The following is a 20,444-nucleotide window of genomic DNA, read 5'->3' as shown; positions in this document are numbered from 1 at the left end:
TCTGACCTTAGTTGACACCACTATAAAAAATACCCACTATACAAGAGTGCTAGTAAAAAGTCTATCCAAAGAAACTACGTTTTCACTTTCCTGCATGTAGAAATAAATTTACATAATGCATAGATAGATACAATATTTTGGACATCTTATGGCAAAAATGTGACAAGCTCCTTTCTTAATCACAAAACTATGACCATTAACAATTTGACAATAACCTACTTAAGTTTTAAGAAAGGGAAGATGCAAAGTATTGGCATTCATAATCAAGTAATTATTCAGTCGTCCTGAAGTACCTTCATCAATTATCTCACTAGCCTTACTTTAACACTAACTACATAGAAATTTGGTTTTCATGGTATTGCTCAAATGGAGATCCTCACTCTGGTTTAAAGAAGCATTTGTCTAGTAACCATAACACCAAAAAAAGTGATCGTAAAAATCAATAAAAACTAAACAATTGGGAGAGAGAGGGAGAGAGACTAAGTAACCTCAATATATTGTGGCAAAGAGATGGATATCGACGGAGCAACATGGCACGCCGGTGACGAATAATATAATACGATAATGATAATGATAATGATAATATGCTTGTTTAAGGTGTAGGTGTGTGTGTCGGTATTTTGGTTCTAGTTTTTTGTTTTGGTTGTTGTTGGTTCCGTTGGAGAGAGGAAAAAAAATAAAATAATTCAGAGGTTGTTGGTTGTTGCAAAGAACAAAACAGTAGGGGCAATAACGTTATGGAATATGGCGTTGGAATTCAATTCAACGCGGATCTTAAGGAATTTTCTAGTCATTGGGCGGCTGAGATCATCTCATATTCTGCCTTTTGAAACGGAAATAAGAGTGCCCGCCAAAGCCGCGGGTCAAGTAACAGTTTTTTTGTTTTGTTTTGTTTTCTTCGGTTCTTTTCGTATCAATTTAATTTGCTATTTATAGCATTTTAATATTCTCTCTAGGAATTAACTGTTGGACCGGAGGCAATATCGATACAACACATGGCCTAAAATGATCACATACGCGTCAGTCTCATGTCCGATTCAATGTATAGGAGCACAAGAGGAAAACCTTACCCTTGTTTAATATAGAGGATGGTAAATATTTTTACCAAAAAATATAACAAAAGAATGTAAATATTTACAGTATAAAATATGTTTGGGCTTTGTTCAACTCTCTCGCCACATGGTGCATTTCAGTCCGTCAACCCATGCCACCACAAAAATTATACCATAAAATAAGGTTGTTAGAGCATTCACAACGAGCTCAACAAAGTTTCTTCTCAAAAAATAAAAATAAATAATGATATAAACTCAACAAAGTTTTATCGATTCTAAAATATAAAAAAAATTAAAAATTCTAACCAAATTTTGTCAGCAAGTCATTTTTATTTATTTATTTTAGCTTCTTACCCTTTTGGATACACTCCCCCAACAAACTTTATATTATTTCTATTCAATTTAATTATTATTTTTAAAGTAGTGTTTATTACACATTAGCAAACACGTGATGAAAGTAATTGAAATTGTAACTTCCAAGTTGGCAATTGTGACTTAAAATCATGATTTCAATTGCTTTTTCGCATGTGTAAAGGTGTTTGCATTAACATGATCCGGCAACAAGTTTTGCCTTATTTTCGTTCTTGCCTTTTTTTTTTTGGAAAAGTACACAAAAACCCTCGGGCGATTTTTCCACAAAATATATATAACCCTCTAAAATTTTGAATGTAATACTTAACCTTCTTATGGTATTGTTTTATGTGTAAATTGTTAATTATGCCACAATTAACCTCCCAAGGTTTGAGTATAACACAACCACTTTGGTTATTCTTTATGTAAAAAAATAGAGTTGTATTTTTCTCATTTTGTTACACTAAAAAACCGGGGGCTTAATTGTTACACTCATAAGTCAAAGCCTCAAGAAGGTTCCATGCTTTAGTAGAATACCACAAAGGGTTTTTTTTTTTTTCTCTCTTATTCATTTTTCCAGCGACTACACCCCTCCCCCCAAAACAAATCTCATTCATCCCACACCTATACCAAGTGTTCATTTGGGAACAACTTATTTAGTTTTTTGCTGAAACTTATTCTTAAAAGTGTGATAAAATATGCTTATACTTTTGAAAAAGTGAAAAAAAGTAAGAATGCCCTAACCCACCTTGGACCAAATTCACCCTACCCATGAAAGCCCAACCACCATCAATCTTTCCCTTGAAACCCATCCTCCCTATAGCTCTAAAACCCACACACACTAAATCCATTACCCATCATCAACAACCCATGTGCAACATGTGAACTAAAACAACCGCAAGGGGGAACTAGTCTCACCTAAACATAGTAAGACGAAGGTCAGTGAGTGAAAGAAGAGTTTAAGGAGAGAGAGAGAGAGAGAGAGAGAACGAACTCACTAATGCTCAAATAGCTTGTATTTAGTATTAACAAAATCTAAACTCAAGAAAAGACATAAAAAAAAACTACTTTTAATATATTCCAACTCTATTAACTATCATTTATGAAAATATGTGAGTCCTAATTAGTTCAATTAGTAAAGTCTCTTGTATCTAGCAGAAAAGAAATTTATCAAATATAACTCAACGTTCTCTTAAATCCCAAAATTCATCTATGATTTACTAAATTTCTTAGCAATTTCTTTTTTAGCCAAACTTAATTTTGACAATTTTCATATTTGAAAATTTTTGTTCCATAATTGCAATAGAAAATCAAAACAGTAAAGTACAAGTATATAACCATTATATAAACACATTGGTTTGGCGGTTGATTTTTGGTCCTTACCATCTATTGGCATAATTCATAAATATTTAACCATTTTATGAAGTTATGAAGTTTGGATGTCAAACTACACTATGCTCATAATAATGAAATTTTATTTTCAACAATAGTTCTTTGTGAAGAATTTATAGATAAAAGTTATTTACCAACAAACAAACATGATCATTTCCTAAAAATAAGCAACTCCACTACATGTTTACTAAACATATAATTTTAATTTATGTCATCCAGTATTTAATGGAGCATTAAAAGTATCTAATTATTAATAATGCTTAATTGTAAAATCATCTTGTCAAGAGCCTTGTAGTTCAACCAGTTGGCATCTCCTGGTATTTCCAATATAGACATCCAAAGTTTAAATCTCCTCTCTCCATTGTAATTATTGAATTATAAAAAAAAAATATATATATATATATTTGCAAAGTCATCTTATTAATGAAAACAAAAACACCCAAAAAATTATTTAGGTAAATTTAAGACAGTATGGTAACATCCAAATAACTATGGTTAAAAAAAACACAATAATAATCGAAGTGTTTTATTTTTGTGTTTGGGGGGGGGGGAGGGGAGCCTGAAGAGAGGGAATCCTTGACAAGATCAACCTAAGGAGTAATTAAGGTCTAGTTGTCTAACAAACTAGGCCCGACCTAATCAAGACAACCATGGTACTCGGAGAACTAGAAAAATTGAGGATTATGGCCTGCCCAAGGAAGCCGAGGAACATTTGCCCCTCATGAGGAAGGTCGCAAGAACTGTGAGGTGGAAAAGCCGAGGAGGACCATGATGACATATAGGCAAAAGAGGAAGGAAACTTCCAGATTAAGCATCCATCACCTCCTCATTGAATACCCTCCAACAACTTCGTCTGCCACATTAATGGTAGAATGACCCCAGAACGTATCTTCACAGCCTGTATCGTATTCTACTACCACCAATAAGGTAGTGATGGGACAAGTATCCAAAAAAAGACGACTAGCAGCCCTCCAAGTGGAAGGTTGGGATGCATTTCATTGGCTATAAAAGGAAGGAAGATCCCACTTGAGAGGGGATCGGAAAAAAGTTCAGAGAGAGAGATAGAGAAAGAGAGAGAGAAAGAGACTATTGTAATGCCAAGAGGTGTATTTTCCAAGAATAAGTGATCCTCAGCCAGCCCAAGGAGAGATTTAAATAAGAATCTTTTTCTTGTTGATTAAATTCCTGTCAAGTGTTATCTTTGTAGTTAGTCCCACTTTTTTAATCATTAAGTCGTAGTTTTAAGGAATCAAAGTGTTGGCCCGCATTCCCATCTCTATAAATTAATTGTATTGAGTTCCTTTCTTAGCCTATCCTAACTGGGCTGGGCTTGGGATTCAACTCCTGCCCCCTATAATTTTTATAAGCACAACCAAAGTGTTAAGCACAATCATAAGTTCATAACACGTAGGTCATTTATTTTTTCTCAAAGTTGAGATTTTCTTTTTTGGTGGATAATAGATTTCTTTTATTTTGTTGGTAAAAAGATATATTAAAAGATTTTTTGGATGTGAGTTAAGCGGCCATTTTAATTATTTTATCAGACTTTTAATTTAGGGAGCTTTAAGTTATAATTTTTGGGCTATGTGCAACTTTTTTGGCCAACAATTTTCAAATCACATCCTATGCTTTTAGTCTTAACATAGTTCAAAAACTTTATCATAGAATGTCAAAGGAGTCAATTTTGTACCGATTGATATTAGTATATTGTTTTAAGATTACCACTATTTATATATTTCTATACACACACACACACACACACACACACATATATATATATATATATATATATATATATGTATCTATTTATGTAAGTATGAATTTATGAATTTTTATGTTTATTAAAAAAAAATCGCATATTTTATAAGCCTAAGTACACTAACTAAAATATTAGCTTAAATATGAATTAAAATTTTTAACATTTTTTAATTATATTGGCTAAAACACTAATATTAGCCAAAACACTCGAAATATGCCCGATACAACCAATACAACTAGGGTTTTTTTTTTTTTTTTTTTTTTTGGTACAGTTTAAAGGAGTACCGGTAGGGCTATCCACGGGTCAAGTTTGTGCCTAACTTGAACTCGACTAGAAAACTTCGAGTGGATGAAAATGTAATCCGATGCCAACTAGGAAGACTCATCGAATCGGCTAGTTTAGGTCTCATCAGGTGTTGGGTTTATTGGTCGATTTTGGGTTTTGTCATCAAGGGCAAGATTTGGCTTGATCCGTCGAGATCTAGCCGGACCTGTCAAGATTTGGCCTAGATTTTGGTAGATAACAACGATCTTGCTGGATCTGGACTAGATCTTGACGAGATCTCATTGATCTGGTCCAGAATTTATGAAAACTTTGGGTGGGTCGCGTTTCATTGGTTTTGAAAGAGGTGACTCACAATCAACCCGCCAGGGTCATGTTTAGAGAGGTTGGGACCCGCGTCCGACCACAGGAGCAGTTGGATTAGGTGGCGGTGGGTTGGGTACATGCAAGTTGGGCAGGTGGGTTGGACACCCCTAAGTACCGGTATTGGTTTAATGGTTGGTATGGTATATTTCTCTGGTACAGTCAATATTGGTACGGTATTGACTTCTCTATAGATTGCACCCTAGTCTCATTATTCGTCAGCACAGCTCTTGCATTTATTTGCTTCACAAAATGGGTTACATGCCATAAAAATTTTACCATATGACATGGGTTAGCAAGTAACGACCCCTATTTTCTAATAAATTATAAAGTACTCTAGTGGATCACGTCACTTGTCCATCATTCCATTAAAAAACTTCCACTTATTTAAAATTACTGAGTCAGTAATTAATTTATGTTTAAAAAAATTTTCTAACTAATAATTTTAAACAAGTAAAAATTTTTTAATGAAATAATAGATCACATCATTTATCCACCATGTAGATCTTATAATTTTTCATATCTTCCACTCAGGTTAGGTCCCATAGTAATGACCTTTGTGCATGCAAAATATGCTTTGTGTAGGAAATGCTTAAGTAATAGTGACGTTACTCTAGTAATGAACACTGCAGTGAATTTATAGAGTTTGACTGTGGCTAAATTTGACTAGTGTGGGATATTTGAAATTATTGTGTATTAAGAAAAGAGAGATAATTAAAAAATTAAAAAAATAATATTTTAATAAAATATAGTGTAAAATAGATAATTTAATATAGAATATTTTAAAATTCAATTAAATGGGGATTGGAAATGTAGTGTACAAATTTACATGGGGTTTTACTAATGGTACTTCAAATTTTGATTTCCAACTTTAAGCCCAAATTCATTCTCAATAAAATCCAATTACTTACATAAAATAAATAAATAATTTTTTTTAATTTTTTTTTTTTAAGTTCTTACCTCTTCATACTCGCAACTCTTTGTTCCCAGAGAGAGAGAGAGAGAGAGAGAGAGTCCAAAGTCCAAAGCAATTTGGGAGCCACCATGTCGAAGGAAGATAGAGACCTCATCGCTAGTCTGCAATCTCTCGTACACTCTCTTCAACACAGAGTTAAGGTACATACTACTTTTGCTGTATTCAAAGTTTGTCAGAGGCGCTGTTTGGTTATTATGCGAACTACAACTTTTTTTTTTCAATTTTTTTTGTTCTTTGAATTAATAGTGTCTACAAAGTTTATGGCTTTTTAGTTACTAATTTGGAAGCTATAAACCAGGAATTAGAGGCAGAGAATACAATGCTCTCATCTCGACTTTCCAGTTGTCGTTGTCACGAGGTTTGCAATTCTAAACTTCTAATAGTGTTATTTTTTTATTTATTTTTTTTTGTTATTATTTATTTTTTGGTAATATTATGTATTGTTGCTCTTGATTTCAATGTAAAACATTGTTGCACAATTAACAAAAAAAAAAACACTGAAAAGAAGAAAAAGATTAATTATGTAGTAGTGATGATGCAGATAGAGGAAGCATGTGACAGAGCTGTTGTAGATAGTAGTAATTGTTTTGATGAGAAAAGAAGGGAGTCAAAAACAGGTGGTAAGAGGAACACAGTCAAGAACTTAGCAGTGAAAATCCCAGGTTTTGTTTCCCACACTCCATTGATCCAATGATGTCCAATACATTGTTTAGCTGTCACTTCGGTTTTTTTTTTTTTTTTAACAAGCACAAAAATGTGATTGAAAAAGAATTATGTATAACACTTACACAGTTACACCATAAAATTGATAGTTTTTTTTTGCTAAGAAGAAAGAATTTGACATTGATGAATATTAATTATAATTATGAAGTTTTGGTTGTGGATAAAAAACTTAATATGGCCTAGAATGTCTCAGATTGGTGGTTGTTGCCTGCATTAGACATTCCCTTGGGTTTTACATAAATTTTCTTGCTTTAATGTTTTCAACCCATCTATTTTGTGGCTACAAGAACTGCATTAGAATGATTCAGGAAAGTGCACTGACCCCCCACCCCCCCCAAAAAAAATAGTATCATCATTAAGCACAAATTTTGACATATGGAGAGAGAGAGAGAGAGAGTCCTTATTTTTGAGATGAGGTATGATATCTTCATGGTTTATTTGCTTCTTATTGTTCTTATTCATCATCTTTGTGGGTGTCTTATTTTTCAAGGCCAATGTTGGCTTAAGCCCAAGGGATAGCAAAATCAGCTCGGGACCATGCCTCATGAAGCAGAGGTTATTAGATTGAATCTTTCCTTCCCCCTTCCCTTGGGGCCCAAAAACTCACATATCAGGACAAAAATATTGGCTATTTAATATAAAAAATAACTGCAATCTGCATTGGCATAAAGAAAAAAATATGTGCTTCATAGTTTTAATTGCAGAACTAGTTTGTTTGCAGATATGTTGCAGGAAATTCTGTAACTGTTTTTTTCCCTGCTCCTTCTGTTTTTCCTTTTCTTTTAATTATAGTTGTTATTTGTTTTCTTATAAACTGGTTTCAAGTTTTAAGTTTAATGAAATTGTTGTTGTTTATACTGTCCTCTTCTTGTGAAATGTGTCAGTTTGCTGAACACTGGGTGCCTATGTGACAACGTCTGTATCTAAACATTCCAATAAATTATCTTCCTTTAAAAAAAGTCTGTATTTAGATTTACTTATTCACCTCTGGTGCAGGTTATAACACAAGGAACCTGAATCACCATTGCAAGAGATACGTTGCTCTAAAAATTATGTATTTTGGGCAAAGGTAAATTATGTAGCCATTATATTCAGCTTGATACATTTGGAATATATTTTCTGTTGACCAATATTTACTTATATAATTTACAATGACATAATAAGAAAAAGGTGGAAAACATAATTTTTTTTATCAAAGAAATGTTGATTCTCCTTAATACTGTACAAAACCCTTTGTACAAAATCAATTTACCTTCTAACTAGCCAACACTAGAGGTAAAAGATATTCATAATAACTAATAAGGCTGAGTTTCTCTCTTTCTTTTTGTCTATTTATTCTTTTTTGGGAAACATGCAGTAATCTTATACGTATATTTGAAGGTGTTTTAATAATAACTTAAAAATTTGTATTTTTAAAACAACATTCCGTATCTTTAGGCTCTTACTGTTTAAAGCTTGCAGGCTGCGTAAAGACAAGAAGCTTTGGCTTTAACTAAATGATATTCCTCTTTCCTGCAGTGTCCTTCATGGGAATTTTAATCATTATCATAATTATTATGTTAGAAGAGCTCACCCTTTTCATTATGACAGTGGAATACAGATATAAATGACTTAATGTGCTACATGACAGGTTCTATGCTTTTGCTTCAGAGGCGCATATGGAACCAACTATTGAGGTATTATTTGCCTCTTTTTTTTTTCTTTTCTTTTTTTTAATTTATTCTTTTGATTGTTATTTTTTTCAGAGTTATGAACTAGTGATCCACAAAAGGTATAACTGAAGTATAATCACGCCTTTTCATGCAGGATTTAATTTGTAACTTAAGGGTCTTCTTGTAGCCTGGCTAGTGATAATTGATGACATTTAAATATAAAAAGAATGATAGATATGGTTTATTTAGTGGCTAGGAAGCATGGGCACAGGCACGGGTATGACATGGCAACACAAGCAATTCCTAAAAAATTATAATATGACATGCCTGGTACAACAAGGGTAAGGCATGGATACAACATCCCAAATGAAGTGTCCTTGCTTCCTAGCTTAGTGGTCTCAAGAATTTTAGAACTAATATATATGTTAGGTAACTACCACCAGAACCCATGCAAAAAAATTCAAATTTTAATCTCACTTCTTCAAACTTTGTGGCAAATATTGGTGGGTCTTGGTGAACGGTAGTGGCTTCTGTAGTTAGCTATTGGGAGAGAGAGAGTTGAAGGAGATGAAGATGGGGGGGAGGGGGGGTGGCTGCGACTGGCCAAGAAGGGGAAATGGGTGAGATGGGAAGGAGAAAAATGGTGACGCATGTTTTTGGGTAAAATTACTAAACTGCTCCCACTATTTTCCCTTAATTTCACATTGAGAGATTGACCCAACCAGGAATTTACATCTATGCCCTTATTCTTTTTGACAAATTCCAAAAGTTCCCACTAAATATCTAAAGGGCCTTATCAAAGTAAAAGTTAGGTGAGTGATTCTCTAATGAGAAAAGAAAATTATTTATTTATTACATAATTAACACATTATCTCCATGGATAATTTATGAAGAATAGTTTTTTACTGGGTATTACCAATTTGAGTACGTTGTTTCATGATAAAAAATTAGTTTCACCCAAAATAATAATCATAATAATAGACAGTGAATCTTATGAATAGTTTATTAGACTAATAAGCACAGGATATCACACTTTTACATTCCGATTTATGGTGACGATTGTACTTGGTGAATAACTGATCAATATTTCACTTTTTTGGCTCTTTAAATATGATGTTTTAAGGAAACAAGAAAACAATTGCTTAAATTATAGTTGATATAAGGCATATATGGGTCCATAAATTAATTACACTTAATTGCTTACCACATGAACTTCTTTATGTTATCAAACTTTTTTTTTTTTTGTTAAGTCATGTTATCAAATTTTTCTTGCAGTCTGAAATTTTCAAAGCTTTTGAGAAAACAAGGCTATTAGTTGGTGACAAGAAGGAGTCACAGTACTCTAGGTGTGGTAGAACAGACAAGGGGGTTTCCTCTGTTGGACAGGTAAGTTGGTGCAAAAAGATTTTTTCTTTATATATTTTTTTCTTTTGATAGAATTTGGGTAGCAAAAATTCTTATAATCATTCAAGTACTTGTGCTTAATATTTTTGATGTTTTTGTTGATGGTGCAACCATAGCATGTTTGGATAAGCAATGTCCTTTTTGGAAGCCTAGGTAAAGGCAAAGCCCAAAAATAAGTGTCCATGGTAGTTAACTAGGTTTTTATATTTTATTTTATGTTTTATTCAATTACTTTAGAGTCAAGGGTATTTTAGTAATTCTACTATTGTTGGGTATGGACCATAGTTATGGGCATTGGGATTTATTTTATTAATAAGTGAGTCTTATTTAGTTTATGGGTCTTTGCTTAAGTCTTCTTCTGCCAATCGCTTGACAAAACTTCTCATCCAAGATACTGGTGACTAATGTGGAATTAGAGTCCCAATTTAAGCTTTTTTTTCTCAAGACTACAACCAGTTGTGGTAAGAAGGTGAATTCAATGGAAGTAAAAGTTGTGGTAAAAGGGTGAATTCAATGAAAGTAAAGCTTGAAACATTATCCATTATGAAAGGAACTTTGGATAGGCTGTTAGCCATCATTCTTGGCAAAATTTCTGCTGAAAATCCCCATTGATGAAGGAGACAGTATCTTATGCACCTGTCCTATGGAGATGCCTCTCACAAGCATGTGGGTCCCACAAGTGTGGGGCCAACATGCTTGTGAGAGTTGCGCTCAATAGGTTAGGTGTATAAGATAATTTTTCTTGATCAAGACTTCAAATCCTTTTAATCAGGTCCAGTTTCATCCCCTATACTTCCCCTAAGATCAATACATTTTTCTTCTGTAAATTCTTGTGGACCAAGCACTAGCTGGATGCTCCCACACAGTCCAATATTTTGTTCATACATCAAGGAGGTGGCTTTATGGAAGGGAATCAATCTAATCATCCATTATTGGTCTGGTCTCAAGGAGATCCTAGATTGGTTGATGCGGATGGAGTTGTTATACTAGAAGTTAGTGATTTTTATGAGGAGGGCAATCCAAAGGTGTTTTTTGATTGGTTGCATGGTATAGAAAGCTTTTTTAGATGGTATAGCCTTCTTCATAATTTGATAGTTTAGTTGGGGGAGGGGGATGTGAACCTTGGACGTTTCCTTTGGAAACAATAGGAGGTGCTAGTTGAGTTACAAGACTTTTGGTAGTATAGCTTAAGGGAAGAGCGAAAACAATACTAGTGGAAAAATTGCTAATATATTTAATAAATTAGTGATTGTCTCACAAGCTTAAATTGTTAGGAAATAGTGAATTTAATCATTTAACCATAATTCTAACACTTTCCCTCATTTGTGGGCCTAAACTCTCTTTTAATAAGTGGGGCCCAACATGTGGAATTTTTAACATTTTAAATGGGAGGTAGAGTAAAGCTAAGGATCAAAAACTCATGATCTGTTGCACTGATACCATGATAAATTATCGGTTGTTCCAAAAATATAAGTTGTTAGAAAATAGTGAATTTAATTACTTAACCATAATTCTAACATTAGTAAATGTGTTAATATCATCTTTTCATCTTTTGATTTAGTTTATTTTTCTCTTTGAGCATTCATTGGCTTTTGAGCTAAACAAGTTGATGCTTTCTCCTTGGTAAATAACTACTGAATGAATGGCATCTATCATCAGGGTGTTCTTAATAGTTAATTTCTTTGTTATACTTGCTATCATGGTATGTCCTTCAAGCAGTGAAATTTGGTTGTACTGATTTTGTAATTCCCACCAAACTATATAGTGGTTGAGACAACATTTTCAAAAATCGTATCCCTAAACTTTGTAAGATGACATGGCTCATTCTTTTTTATGGGTTATGCTCTTATACTAGTATGCTGTAAGTTTGTCCACTTTCTTGTGACATGGATGATTGAGAAGATGGCAACTGCTTGATGCAGGTGATTGCTCTCTTTTTACGATCAAACCTCAAGGGAACTGGTGTGAACAATTCTGGAGATATTGTTTTAGAAGATCAATATGGTCAGCCAAAATATCCTTTTCTATTACTCTAATGTAGAACATTGAGCTTTTGTTGGTTATCAAATATAATTTATTTAAGTTTCAGAATCTCACAATGTTGCTTCTAGTGGATGAAAAAATGCAACCTTAATGTGGTGGAGGTTCGGAATCTTACTAAATCAAAAAAAAAAAAAAAAAAAATTATAAATAAATAATTGGACCAAATACTTGATCCCATGGTAGATCTTTTCTATTTATTATTATTATTATTTTTTTTATAGAGTCTCAACCTATGGTATTCGTTTCTGATGATTGTGCTTTTATTGTCAGAACATGACACCAATCGATTTTTAGTGTAGGCGGGGATCGAATCCCATATTTTTTATTCAACCATCAGAGACTTTACTAGTTAAGTTAACTGGAAGCACATGGTAGATCTAAAATACTTCGAATAAGATAATCTTAATTTTTCTTTGTAATATTTATTATCTACCAATTAAATCAATGATCGGCACCATTATTATCATTGAATTATATAAATATATAATTGTGAGAAGATATTGGATGCTTGAAAAGTTACTACCTGTCACCCCCCTCCCCTACCAATATGATCCTTTACACTATGTTTGGTTTGGGAGGATGAGGAGGGAAAGGAAGAGAAAATAAAATCTTTTCCGATGTTTGGATAGCATGAGAGAAAAGAAAATGAGCTAAATTTGTTAAGAAACCTATCACTTGGGCCCACATTTTTCCCTTCCCCCTTGTTCTTTTTCTCTTCTCTTCCATTCCCTTCCCTCAAACCAAACATTGGGTTAGTAAACAACTTTGTCCCCCAATCAGCAAAAATTAAATTAAGAAAAAAAAGAAAAGAAAAAAAAAGAGAGGCTAATGGCCTTTAAGTAAGGTTTTTCTTTTATTCCTATGGTAAGGTAGGTTGTTGGAACGATGTGTTGAAGTTTTCTTTCTCTTAAAGTCTTTATCATAGAATCTTAATAATAACTAAATGTAAAGATTTAGATTTATTATTATCATTAACTAATGTATTTTGTGCCTACATTACTTCTTTTTTTTTCTTTTTTGAGAGAGAGTTTCAACCTATGGCGTCCGCTTCTGATAATAGTTCTTTATCATTAAACCAAGATACCAATCAGTTTTTGGTGTAGGCGCAGATTGAACCCCAGATCTCTTAGTTGCTATACTTTTGACCTTAAATTGTATTCCTCATTGGAAGATTATGGTCTACAAATGATGGCAGACGGTATTCATATATTTAGTTAGATGAGGCTCAGATGAAAATGGTGGCATGAAGCCTTGGTTTAGGCAAGAATCCATGAATGTTGCCTAGTGGTTGAGATTTTAAAGTGTGGCTTTCACTTGTTTATTAATAGTTTAGCCATATTTTAAATTCTTTACTAGCTAGATTATATACAATTTAAAAAATTATCACTAGTCCCAAAACTTAAGCTGTTAGGTTTAGGTAAATTTAATCATTTTACCATTATTTTAAAAAAAATCTCTCGTGTGGCCCAAACTCCCCATCAATAAGTGAGGTCTAATACATGAAATTTTTAAGTTTAAAGGGAGGTAGGCGGAGACAAGATTCAGGTTCTGGACTACTGTTTTGATACCATGATAAGTTAGTTACCATTTACCACTAGTCCCGGATGTCTAAGTTGATAGGAAATAAATTTGATTGCTTAACTATTATTCTATCACATCTTTTGATATTATGCTCAAACCATATAAATTTATAATAACTATGGTTAGCCTTTCTTTTTCTAATTTTTTATATCTTTCACAGAAGGAGAAATTGATTATGTGAGAGTGCTAAATCGAGCCCTTCCTAATGATATTCGAGTTTTAGGGTGGTGTCCAGTTCCAGTTGGCTTCAGTGCAAGGTTTGTCTACTTTTCTGGAAATTTTCCTTGTTCTCATGGTGAATTTGTATAATGAATTTCCTAGTTTGCAAAAGGAGTTTGTTCTGCTATATGTTGTTCTTCTTTAAAATTGAAATATAGTGAGTAGTACAAAAACCAAAGGGTTGTTTTGGTAGTCTCCCAGTTGATAATAATTTGTCATGCCATTGGTGGGCCATTAAGAATCTTTGAGGATCAGTTCAATCAATAAGAGACCGTTTTGAGCATGATATTTTAAGATGGACATGTTCCAGATGACGATGAAACGCATGTGACATGTCCCATTGGATATGTGAAATTGGTATGCTTGGAAGGGCTATGGAGTGGGCGCAATATCCAAAAGAGTGGAACATTCTAAATCGTGACTCTTATCTCTAGGGCCCAAGTGACCTCAAAACTTTGTGGGTCGAGGAGATGCTTTGTACTGACCTTAGAGATCTGGATTGAGTCTCATGTCTTTTACTAGGAGGAATCTGGTTTAGGTCTTTTACCTGCTTCCTTGACAACATTAGATCTCTCTTTGGCTTCTGGGTATCGCAGGCAATTTGAATTCTAATTTGAGGCCATATGGCATGTAGTGGATCCCTCAAGTGTTGTAGATGTAGCGAGCCATAATTCGCTTAATGGTGATTGCAAACAAGAGCATGGCACTGGTTTACTCTTGAGAATTCATGTTTTGACAATATCTTAGTGAAAACCATCAATCTGGTGATTAATCAAGATACAAAAGTAAGATGTGTGCTACTTTTAAGTGTTTTTATTTGAAATCACAAAAGCCCTGTTTCCAACATCGTGCATGTACAAAATTTTATTCAAATTGATTCAAAATCCTTCGAGATCATGCAGGAAGATGGGGGATTGCTGTTCAAGTTATAGATCATCGAGAGAGGCAGGGGCTGCATGCGGTCTGTGGTGATGGGGAGGGTTGGATTATTATGGTTGAAATCAACATTGATCGAGTTGTTGGGAAGAAACCCAACCCAACGTTTCACCGGAACAGTAAAAGAGCCAGGGATTGCAATCTTGCACCATTGGTGTAGGACTTTCTGCAGTAACTGAGTTTGGGGAAGGAACCAAATGCGGAATAGTCATCATACCAGAAGGTTGAGATTATTGGGCTTGGAGGTGTTTTTAAAGAGCAGCACTCAATGGATTAATTGGAGATGGCAAAGACCAACCTTTGGAGGCGCCACCAAAAAATATAAACAACTTCCCTTATTTAACTAAGGGAAAAGTTAACGGATGCCCTAAAAGCATTGGTTTAGAAAAAAATTTAGAAATTTTTTATGGGAAAAGAAAAAAACAATTAATTTTTTTGACGGCTTTTTATATTTCTCATAAAAGTGATGTCAAAATTTTTCTAAAATGGTTTATTAACAATTCCCTAAGGGCACCCGTTAATATGACCCTTTAACTAAAACAAGATTCAGGGCCGAGCCTAACACCCAGCCCCAGCCTTAGCCTCACTAGCCAATGTCTCATAGGCTGTATGAAGGCCCTAATTCTGAAAAGCGAGGAGGAAAAGTTGTTGGGAGTGATGCAAGGAGAGGACCTGGAGTTTGTGTGACTTTGGAAGGAGCAGTGCATGGGGCTAACACAGTGTGCGGTTGATGGCGCATAGGCAAGTGGTTTTGGAAAGGAAAAATTTTGCGGAAGCAGAAGCAGAGGTTTCAGGGTTACCAGGAAACATAAGGCAAAGAGGGGTAAAATGACTAAAATTGTGGCAAAGATCTCGGCTCAACTCAAGATACACCAACTCAAATTTTATAAGAAGCCTTCAAATTTCAGTAGATAACAAAGAAAAATGGGCTGTGAAATGATCCACCATGCCTGGCCCACAGGTCATCTAGGTCCCCATTACTCATACTTGGCCTCAGTTAACATACCATAGAGGACACAGGATCCTCCAAGTGCAAGCAGCATTTTGTTTTATCAAATCAACCTGAAGCCCACCTGAAAGTTCCTTTCAGGCCCAAAGCAGTTTAAACAACTAAACCAACCCATTCTACAAGTTGACATTTAACCTAATTTTTCTTTTAACAAAAATTTATTACTAATCAAAAATACAAAGTGAAGATGTTACATTGTTCCTATGCTTCATTCTCTATATAGATTTGCATTCAATTTGCAAAGTATAACCATTGCTTTCTTTACAATTGGCAATGGTTGAGCTGGTGCCTATGTAGTTTCATTTTCCTGGTCTCTATACTGGCCTTCTTTTTGTTAGACTAATCTGTTGCTTTTCTTTGCAGGTTTAGCTGTTTGAGCAGGGAGTATAAATATTTCTTTTGGAGGGAAAACCTGAATCTCTTGGTATGCGAATATATGCCCTTTAGGATTGCAACATGTTGTGGACCCATTATGGTGCTTCGCAAATAACTGAGAAATATTTATCTCTTTGGATCATGTTTGACCAGGCTATGGAGAGTGCTGGTAGGAAATTTGTTGGGGAACATGACTTCAGAAATTTTTGTAAAATGGATGCAGTAAATGTGCACAACTACACGCGGAATGTCACGTCATTCGAAATTTTTCCTTCTGATGTGAGGTTAACATTGGTAGACAAATCTTCCAACCCAATTCTTGTTTAATGAAGTTAGTTAATTCAAATTTTCTTGCCCTTATAGATGAAATTGAGTTCTATTGTGATGGCCTTACAATTGTGCTTGCAAGTAGTACTAACAGTAACATTGTTGAGGCACTAAGAGTAAGGGACAACAATAAAGAATGTAGTTTGTTGCTGGTTTACATTTTTGTTAGATAATTTTTTTTTATTGGTATGTTATACACACATTTTATGGGTTTTGAACTCATGGTCTCACCCTCCCTTTCTTGTGAGAGTAGGAAGTGCCATTTTAGCCATGGCTAATTAGTTTTTGTTTGGATAATAGTTACATGGTAGCTTATTTAATTCTGGGAATTTTAGTTAAAAAATAATAATACATGTGAAATGTACAAAGGAGTGCGTAGCTAACTGCAAGTGATTAAACCGAGGCTTTGTCAGTAGATTTTTAGCAGCTCACCAGTTTTGATTGCACTAATTATTTAAGATAACCAAAATCTAGACACTAATTATGAGCATTCCATGCGAATAACATAGAAAATGGTGTAATTTTCTCTATAATTAGTGATCCAATTTAGAGGTAATGCTAATTTTGCTTCCTTATTGTCATATATATAAAAGTACATGTCCTGGTCTTTTTCCAGGCAAGGCGAAAATATCTTCGCCCTTTCATTTCACTTTTGAGAGTTATCAGGCAGAGAGGAAAGTGCATATTTTTACAGTACCTTTTGAGATTTATGTAAGCATGATATGCACACATACATATGTGTGTATTTCTGTTTGATTGATTTATTTTTAATCTGTATCCTAGAGTTTTTTGTTTAAACTCTTGTTGCTAGTACTCATGATATTTATTTTTGAAATTTTCCTTCTAATATGTTGTGTATATTCTTTTTAACCTGAACTATTTACCAATAAAAAAATGTTGTGTATATTCTTTTTACCTTAGTTTGGTTATGTAATCATGTCAACATTACACGAAGCAGAAAAATACCATTGAAATTTTCTTTGATAAAAATTGTCGAAGTATTGTTTGTAAAATTCTTACTTATATATATAAAAAAAAGTATTGCTTTTAAAATTTTCTGATTCCCTACAGGTATGATGGCAATCAACTTTGGGCATTTAAAATCAAAGGAACTGCTTTCCTATGGCATCAAGTTCGTTGCATGGTGTCTGTACTGTTGTTGATTGGCCAAGGTCTTGAATCTGCTGATGTACGTACCAAATTTCCCCACAATTTATTGGTTTCCTAAGCTTGTTAGTTTAGTTTAGCTCTTTTAAGCCATTGAATAAATTCAATGGACACAAGAATAGTATGTTACCTGTAACTAATTTTGTTTCTTACATCTAAGATCTTCACAATTGGCATTTTCATAAATCTGAAATGCCACAAATATACTGTGATGATGGCCAACAATAGTTGGCAGATACTCTTGACATTTATCTTTCAAAGCATGCACACACTTCTGTTTTCAATGAGTTGCATCTGTCTCAATGTTAAACTATTCTTCATAATTTTATCCATTAAATACTCAACTTGAGTTGACCTAAATCTCTTAGGTTCTAGTGGATCTCCATTAGGATGAAACACTGTGGATATTGTTCTATATTTATGTACACATGAATGAACTATCCTTATAATGAAACACTCTGTTTGATAATCCAGATAATGGAATTAGCTTGTTGCTGTTTGTTTCTTAAGGTCCACACTGCATGTGTAGTCAATTAGAACAAATGTATAAGTTCATGAATTAATGATCATCATAAGAGATATTGAAAGCTCTTTCGAAGGATGAGACCCGGCTTTTTGCTTACGATCACCATTTGCAGCACTGATGAATTAAATCTCAATGAATGAAGATGCTTATATTTCTACCTCTTGGAAGTTGTATTTGTTTTAAAATCAGAAAGAAACTCACATTTGCATAAAAATAAAAAAAATAAAAAAAGGAATCTCACTGTAAATACTGAAATTTGTAGGTGATTGATGCATTACTGGATACTGACAGGACAATGAGGAAACCTCAGTATGCCATAGCTCCGGAGCTTCCATTGGTTCTTCACTCTTGTGAATTTGAAAGTCTCAAGTTTATTTGTTCAGCAGGTACTTATAGCACAAAGGATACACATGTTAATTGTGTGAACTTGATTCCTCTTTTAGGAATGGTAGCATATCTTGACCGGTCATGCACTTCTTTCACATCTAATTTCTACTCATTTTTTGGTTATCATGTGCTTGCCGTGTTTGACATTGCTGTTTGCAGTAGTGTTAATTACTTCATAATGTTTGAATTGCTTATTTCCCTAGATGCCAGACAAGCTCTGCATGTGCACTTTGCAAATCAATGCCGCAGTTACCAGCTCCAAGCTGCAATATTTCATGAAGCTCTGCTAAGCTGTTTGCCCATATCAAGTTCTGCTGAAAGTAATATTACTATCTTTTTTGCTGGAACTGTATGACTTCATTACATTACCACCAAGCAATATTGCTGGTTGCAAATATATACTCATGTAAATCTTTTATTGCTGATACTGCCTTCATGTTTTCAGATCAGAGCTCATTAAATAATGGAACATCCAAGAAAAAAGCTTCCTATGTTCGACTCATGTCACGGGCAACTGAACGTAAGTTATAATTTACCATAAGTTATAATTTACCATAAACATTCGCAAAGTGTTTGGCTAAGAAGGGTTCATTTTGATGTGACTGAATGGTTATTACTTGGTTTTTCTCAAAAATGTCATTTTCAGTTACTGGTTGGATATGGCGTAGTGCATTGTTAATAGGAAAAAGGAATAAGCTATGTCTGATTGTGCGATCTCTAGTCTGCTTCTTGATAAGATAATTTGTTCATGGATCTTGGTTGAAATTTGCTTTCAGAGGTTGTCCTAGACTGTCCAGCTAGCAAGAAACAATCTTATTATCTAGAGTCATTGAATAATTTTGTATTTAGGATTAGAAGTTAATTAAAACTGGTACACATGTATTATTTATAGGTTAATCCCACAAAACAAAAATAAACAATTGCACTTACAATTTATTTCCCGTACAAAACAATTTCACTCATAACATTTATAATCTGTGTAATTTAAATTATATGTTTTATTTTCTTCTTTTCTATAGAAATGAAATGATACCTTGGTTAAAATTCTATTAGCTTAACTCAAGGGATGCCATGCAATGTGAGAGGCAGCATGTTGAGATTTGAGATATATAATTCTTTGCAACTGTGCCTGAATTCATAATTGTCATAAAAGCGCACAGATATTATATTCAAGAAGCGCATAAAAGCGCGCAGATATTATATTTCTTTGTCTTCAACACTAATCATCAGTAATATTTATATTGACACATGGTAAGGGTTTCTTCTAACTTTTAGTACTGCTTCAACTGGTTGCAGCATCGTATGAAGAGCGAAGGATGAAACTGAACTCCAAAACATAGGATGTATCAAAAACGTTTTGGAAAGTAAAGAAAGTGTACCTACTTTTGCTGGTCTTTTTTTTTTTTTGGCACAACAAGGTTCTTTCTAATTGATTAAAGTTTTTTGAAATGAAACTTGGTAGTTGGCAGCTGATGTCTTTTCAAGAGGTTTTTCTTTTTATTTTGATTTTCTTTTTGAAATATGTTATAAACGTGTTAACAAGAAAAATTCTTTTGTAATATCTATAAGAAGGCAAAGCAAGAAAATCTTTAATTTTCTGTTATATTGGAATCCATACTCCGTGGCGTCATCAGTATATCAATAGTGCAATTTTTCTACTGTGTGTGGGAATGGCAAAATTGTTCAAGTAAATTACATTTCCAGGGCTTCATAGGTCATTACCCTACCAAACCCGCCAACATGCCAAATCATTTTATGAAACTTGTCATTGAAACATTCGGTACTTCTGAAGTTGAAAATGGGTTAAAAGAAAGAAATAGTAAAACTTAAATTTAGCTCGTTAGAGAAAACAAACTTGGAAGTTTTGTTTCCACCGAAGTTCTTTCCAAATAACAACCCAAACAAATATAGTGGTCTAAT

General features: G+C 33.8%; 1 pseudogene; it reads left to right on the top strand.

Moving 5' to 3' along the window:
- The first annotated feature begins 6,197 nt into the window (after window positions 1–6,197).
- On the top strand, window positions 6,198–19,997 carry LOC115963782 (annotated as a pseudogene).
- Window positions 19,998–20,444: the final 447 nt, after the last annotated feature.

This window comes from Quercus lobata, chromosome 2 (genome assembly GCF_001633185.2).
Source record: "Quercus lobata isolate SW786 chromosome 2, ValleyOak3.0 Primary Assembly, whole genome shotgun sequence".
Taxonomy (NCBI): domain Eukaryota; kingdom Viridiplantae; phylum Streptophyta; class Magnoliopsida; order Fagales; family Fagaceae; genus Quercus; species Quercus lobata.
This window is presented reverse-complemented; position numbering and strand designations above follow the sequence as displayed.